Here is a 7365-nt window from a genome sequence, read left to right on the forward strand (position 1 = left end):
CCAGAGTGGGACCCTCAGAACATGGGGTGATGCCAGGTACTGCAGTGGTGACCACCACGGAAGCCTGCAGATGATAGGTGTTACATAGCCCTGGCAACCCCAACATTTCTTCACACATGATGGGTGCTACATAGCCCTGGCAACCCCAAAATTTCTTCACCCAGCCACACAGTTGCCAACAGGTCTCCTGGCACCTTCCTCCAGGACACTTGCGTGCTGATTGCATTTGGGCCAGCCCAGCCCACCCCTACCACAGGAACCATCATAGGTAGAGCCATTTCCTGTGGCCAGACATGACCATAGGCCACCATGGCTCCAGAAGACCCTGGCTTGAAGCCATGCAATGGAAAAGCAAGGCCACACAGTGACAGTCCTGTCTATGGTAATACAGACAGGGCTGTTGACATTCCATCCTGGGGTTGGTCAAACACTCACCCGGCATCACATCAACCACCCCTGCCCTGCCTCAGCTGTACATGGTCCTGGGAAACACTGCGGTACATAGTAGGATGTGGATGTGAATTAAGAGAGGGCATGCGGGATGCAGTTTTGGTGCATCCTTACCCATGCTGGAGTGAGACTTCTCATTGATGCAGCTGCCTTAAGTCAAGAATGTTCCTAATAAAATCTTTGATTCACTAAGCTTCACTTAGGTGAATCTTTACTTTGGCCTGTCATTGATGACGTATACCTGTAAGTGTTACGCCAACTAGGTGGGCAGACATTTGTCTATATAAGAGCAAAGTCTAAGAATGCAAAAACAGGTTGGTTTGGTTTGGTTTCCGTCTCCCTCCATCTCTGTGTGTGTCTCTCTGTCTTTCTGTCTCTGCCTCTCTATTTCTGTATCTCTCATGCACGCGCTCTTTTTTTCTAGTTGTAGGTGCTTTGAATTTTTTGTTTTTGAGACAGGGTCTTGCTCTGTAGCCCAGGCTAACGTAGAACTGTCAGTTCTCCTGCCACGACCTCCCATAGCTGAGATTACAGGTTTATACCACCGCACCTACCCTCAAGTAGTTTTTCCAGGGTAAAAGGGCAATGAGACAGGTAAAGAACAACATAGAATGTGGTCCTGAGCCATTACTCTTGGGAGAAGAGGGGTCACAACTCATGGGCACCTCTGAGCCACTGTACAAAACAGGTTTGGGAACTGCCCACCCAAGAGGGAAGGAAACTGGGTATTTAGCCTCAATTCAACTAGTTCAGCTTTGGGCTGCTCCTGAGCAGAAGGTCTCCCACAGATCTCTAGGTCAATGCTCCATAGCTAGATAGTCCCCAGGAAATCAGGGTGCAGATCCTGGGCCTAAGAGGCGATCTTGGGTGAGGTAACTTGTGAATGATGAGTTTTAGGCCTCAGGCTCCAAGTAGGATTTATGGGAGTGAGCATAAGCTCCCAGATGTAAGTTTTAGTCTGCATGAAGAAGCCGAAGCCCAGCTCCAAAATGACTGAAAGTCACCAGGAACGTCCTCCCAGGCTCCTTTCAATCTGCTGTAAATGCGAGAAGCTACAGGTCCAAATAATTGTCCCAGAATAGAATTCTCCCCCTACATGTCCCCACAGGCAAGGGTTGGGGTAGTGGGGGAGCCAATATGATCCACAATGTTATATCAAGTCAGATAATTGTCTTGTCTGCATTGTAAATTACTTCTTCCAAGGAATGCATTAAGGCAAAATGTTGGGGGCTTTTAAAAAAGAAAAGCCATTTTCCTCGCTAGTATTATTTTTGATGAGCTAAATGGTGTTAGTGCTTAAATTGCAATGAAGGGAGAAAGCACACACACGCTATGGACAATTTTAATTTTCAACACTTGTGAGGGGAATAATACTGGCGATGCTGGGGAGAGCTCCCGTGGCAGTTTACACGCGTTTGCCTGGAAGCTCAGCTCCAGACTTCAACGCTGAAGAATTAAAAGATGACTTGGGCCCGTGAGCAGACACGCTGTGTGTCCCAAGGGCTTCTCAGGACCAGGACCCTGGCTGCAGCCATTGTCAGAGTCAAGGGGTGCCCGTGGCCCACGGAGGAAACAGTGATTAGAAGAAGGTTCATTTGGTGTGCGTGTTCCTGCCAGAACACAAGGAGATCCCTGGCACTTCTGTACGTGAGTTCAAGGCCAGCCAGAATCGGGACCTCTCCCCCATGGGAATTGAAAGGGGTCGTGTAGTCACTAGTCAACTCACAGTCCATTGTTCCCCCAATGCCTGCTAATAACTTGAAAAGACATGTGGTCTTCAAATTAAGAAAGTCTCTGTGGTCAGGTGATGGTGGCACACGCTTTAGTCCCAGCACTTGGAAGGCAGAAGCAGGCGGATCTCTGTGAGTTCAAGGGGAACCTGAGCTACAGAGTGAGGTCCAGGACATTCAGAGGTGCAGGCTCAGTACATTTCTACCCCAAGATTAGAGACCACTCTGTAGGTCACCCCAAGTTCAAAAGGGTCCAGACCACAAGAAGTACGCATCCTTTCTCAGGACAAGCCTCCTTCTACATTATAGAGACCAGAGACCATGGAGAAATCCAAACATCAGCCTGACCCAGTCCTGCTTTGCCCAGCCTCCTCTGAACTATCCCCAGCTCTGGCTCCACAAACAGCTCCTTCATATTCTGCTATGGCTTCAACACAAACATTCCCACAGGCTCCTGCATTGAGTATTTGTCCTAATTAGGTGTCTATTGTTCTGATAAGCACTGACCAACACCTACTTGGAGGAGGAAGGTGTTTATTTCATCTTACAACTCCCAGATCATAGACACTGAGGGAAGTCAAGGCAGTAACTCGGAACAGGAACATGGAGGCAAGACCCAATGCAGAGACCATAGAAGAACACTGCGCTGCTTACTGCGTTGCTCAGCTTGTATTTTTATACAACTCAGGACCACCTGCCCAGGAGTGATACCATCTACAGTGGTCTGGGCTCTCCTACATCAATCATTAATCAATACTATGCCCCACAGACTTTCCTATAAGCAATATGATGGAAGCAATCCCTCAGTTCAGATTCCCTCTTCCCAGATGATTCTAACCTTGTGTCACATTGAAAAGCAAAACAAAAAAGCACAGGCTTGTTTCTGTAGGTAGAAACTCTAGGAAAGGGGACTCAGCAGGAGGAAGTAACCATGATGTCCCTAGAGTATCTTTTCCCTGCCTCTCCTCCCTCTGCCTCCTTCCCCCTCATCTCCCTTTTGCTCCTACCTCTCTGCCACAACCTCCCACTTCCAAGACGTTTTGCCAGAACATCTTGTCAAGGGCATGGGGATAAACTTGCAAGGACTGAAACTAATATCTTTGTTCCTTTAACTTGCATTTCTGTAGGATTTAGTCATAGAGACTTGAAAGCCTTCAGCTGTGGACCCTACTGCCCTGAGTGACTTTGCATCCTGGATACCTGACTACTCAGTGCTTCCAACACTTGGTCACATGTCGGTCAACTTTCACCTGTAAGGGTCCTTCGCCTACTTGCTAGCCTCCACAGCTTCTTTCCAAGTCTTGGCTCCTGAGGAGGAGGAGCTGTATTGGAATCTGGGGCTAGTGATACCCAGCTGCACCTGAGACTCATTTGTGGCAACAGATCTGCATGCCCACGTGCTCAGCACCTCCTAACTCTGCACCCACTCCTCTTCTTCCAAAACCCATAGCTCACCATTCCCTCAATGTACTTGCTGGTGCTCTAGGACCTTTGCATGACCTTTCCATTTGCCTGGGATGCTTTTCTGTTTTCTATACATCTGTACCTCTACCTTGTCACGCAGATGCAAGGTCCTCAGGGTGGTATTCCCTGGTGTTGCTGCTAAAGTGCCCCAAGACATGCCACAATACATTCCTTTTGCAACTTTCTATACAGACATTAGCACTGGTTTCCACTTTATCTGCTTGTTTGTGAGCTATTTCCCCTTCAGCAATGGAAAGCTGAGGCTAAATGCACAATAGAGGCCCAAGACATGTTCGTCATCTTAATAAAGAAAAATCATTTTTCAGGCAGAGGAAATGGCAGCAGGAGCCAAGATGCCCAGAAAAGCCATGGAACCTGCTGGCTTTGAGGACAGGCTTTGGAGTAATGGAGGCAGGTGGCCAGCTGTGCAGCCTGGGGCCAGTTACTTGACTACCCTGAGACTCACTGCAAAGCTCGGCTCAATCAGAGCTCATGCCAGCTGATCTTGATAAAGATGGGATTTGCAGGGAGCTGGGAATGATGGCCGGTTAAGGACAAACCTGAACCTTCCTTGATGGCTAAGGGTCAGATCACAGGGCTGACTAATGCTGCAAGAAGAGGCTAATTCCAGTGTGTGTGGGGGGGGGGGGCAGTAAGGTAGCCTTGATTGGTGGAGGTCTCTGCACCTGATAATAGCACAGTGGGAAGAGTTGCATCCCTAAGGAGACAAGAGACAAATAGCTGGAGACAAACACACTCGCCTGGTGTGACAGTCTCCACAGCCTTCCTTAGCATGAAGAAAAAGCCTCCGTCCCTCCGGGAGCTCAGCTTGGTGGACAGGGCAGCTGTGTTTTCTTTCCATTTTAAGTTAATTTGAGACAGGGTCTCACTATTCAGCTCAGTGATACTCCTGTCTCAGTCTCTGGAGTTCTGAGACCTCAGGCCCATGCTACCCTATCCCACTGTAGCTGCTAGAATGTATCCTCTGGCCTCTTGGGAGCCTGGAAGCCGATGGATGAGAAAGAAGCCAGGCCTGGAACTCTGGACTCCCTGACAGCCCTCCACTCTCACAACCTCTGGTAGGCTGTGAAATTCAGAGGCCCTGGAGGATAGGCATCCTGCAGCCTCAAGCTTCAAAGCCCACCACCCCCTGCAGTTCCTGGGTTGCTGCCAAGGTGCTTCCGTCAGCCTCTGGGCTCTTTGGACATAGCCGGGATTGTCTGGACCACGGAGCCACAGCTGAGCGGACAAGGCCCGGCTGTTCCTGGAGACAAGTGCTCAGCTTTCTTTCCACATGAAAAGGGAACCTGTGTGGCCGAGAAGAGTGGGAGGAAGAGGGAAAGGCCAGGGGAGCTGCATGTAGGGCTGTAAGCATCCTTCCTTGTCACCCTGCCCCCCCCAACACAATGCCCTGGGTAGCCAGGTGGGGCTGGGAGCCAGCAGGCAGCTCTGGTTACCAAGCAAACCACTCAGGCTCAGCTGGACACCAGCCACACCAAGGACTCGGGCCCTTAGGAAGTTTGAAACCAGGTCTTTGGTCCCTGACCTCTGTGTGACCTTTGGCTAGCCCACTCCTTGTGTGGCTATAGACTTGTCCACTGCAAAAGTGACAGATGGAGAATTTTACTCTCATCCCTACAGAAGGTCAGGTTGAAGGAAAGAGACGGGCCATTTTCTGGGAAGGTGGGACCCCTACTAACACAAGGAAAAAGACATAGTAGGTTCGGCCATTGGCCCTTGTAGGTATCATTCTGTATGCCCTCTCTAGCTCAGGGAGACCTCCACCCTATGGATCCCCAGTGCATTATCACCAGAGAGGAGGCTTTGGGGTCTCCTGATGGCTGCCAGGACCCCAAACTAGCCTAAAGGACCTTCCTCATTCATATCTCCTCTTCATCAGAGCTATATACCTGTCTTTATAAAGAAGACATCTGCTTATTCATGTGTGTGTGTGTGTGTGAGAGAGAGAGAGAGAGAGAAAGAGAGAGAGAGAGAGAGAGAGAGAGAGAGAGAGAGAGAGAGAAAGGTAGTGATGTTTCATTTGTATTTTAATAGATAAAGCATACCTGAAGTTCAGAGTGTAAAACAGCTGCATTGATCAACCTTACAAACCAGGCAGTGGTGACACACACTTTTAATCCTAGCAGCCACACTAGTTTGCCATAGAAACCAGGCGGTAGTGATACACATATTTAATTCCAGCCCTAGAAAGGAATATGAGACAGGAGGAGACGGCTCTCACATACAGTCCATTCTGAGACTCCTGGAGGCAGGAACACCATTTTTGGACTGAGGTAGAGGAAAGAAGAGCCAGTGGCTGGCTGTTTTTGCTTTTCTAACCTTCAGGATGAACCCCAATTTCTGTCTCTGGGTTTTTAATTAATCATGCTACAGAGAGGGAGGGAGGAAGGGAGGGAAGGAGGGGGGGAGGGAGGGATGGAGGAAGGGAGGGAGATGCCATAGTACATTTCCCTGTCTGCTGACTTCACTTCAGGCTCTCCAACTGAATAAAACAAGGAGAGCCTCCTGAATCACAGGCCCTTGGGACCCCAGCTTCAGAGCATGAAGGACCTGATTCCTAAGATGCCCTAGTTCATGGCTGCAGAAGAGGGACAGACCACAAGCCAGGGTAAAGCTGTCTGAAGGGATCCAGGGGTTCTAGAAGGGAGTAGTTAAAGCATTGAATCCAGCTTGGGTTGGTGTGTTGCTCAGTGGGAGAGTGCTTACCTAGCATATACAAGGCCCCATTTCCTTCAGCATCACAGACCTGGAATCAAGTTACTCTGGAGGCTAAGGCAGGAGGAACATAATTTCAACACTTGCCTGAGATAACCAACAAATTCAAGCCCAGCCTGGATTACTTCACTGAGACCTTGTCTCAAAATGAAAAAAGATAGATAGATAGATAGATAGATAGATAGATAGATAGACAGACAGACAGACAGATAGATAGAGATATGTATATGGATGAGCAAGGATGAGGCTCCAGGTTCAATTCCTAGTACCAAATAGCAACAAAAACAATAAACAACAATAGTGATGGTTCCTATTTAATGGGCATTTTTAAAATCAAGGCTTAAGACCTGGACAGACTGTAACTGATGAGAAATCAAGGCCCAACTGGGAAGGGTGTAGAAGGAGAAAGGATGGGTGGGGGGTCATAGAAAAAAGGACGGCTCCAGTCATCTGTACAACTGCTTTGTTCTCCTGCTCTCAAGCCCTGTTTTGCTGGTGACTCAGGACAGACTCTTCAACACCAGGCTCCTCCTGTAGCCAGGCAGGAGAAGACCAGGCCACCTCTCCTGTGTCACAGGCTGGGGCATGAAGAACAGGCTTACTTGCCCATCAGGAACAAGGTGGAGGTAGTGTTTATCTTATCCATATAGTACCTTGTCATTCCTGGGACACAGGCGAGTGGCTGAGCTATCCCCTGTCTCTAAGGGAATGAAAGCCAAGGATTTTACCTCCAGCCCTCTTCCTTCAAGATTGCTATTTGTTGCATCACAGTTGAGATGTTTCTGAGAGGCCCATTCATGTGGCTGCAGAGCCACCTTTAGGACAGGTGATATCTGTGCCTGCTTAGAACTTCCTCTCTCTCTCTCTCTCTCTCTCTCTCTCTCTCTCTCTCTCTCTCTCTCTCTCTCTCTCTCTTCTCTCTCTCCCTCCCTCCCTCCTCCCTCCCTCACTCCCTCTCTCTCTCTCCCTCTCTCTCTCTCATCTT

This window comes from Microtus pennsylvanicus, chromosome 17 (genome assembly GCF_037038515.1).
Source record: "Microtus pennsylvanicus isolate mMicPen1 chromosome 17, mMicPen1.hap1, whole genome shotgun sequence".
In the NCBI taxonomy this organism is placed as follows: Eukaryota; Metazoa; Chordata; class Mammalia; order Rodentia; family Cricetidae; genus Microtus; species Microtus pennsylvanicus.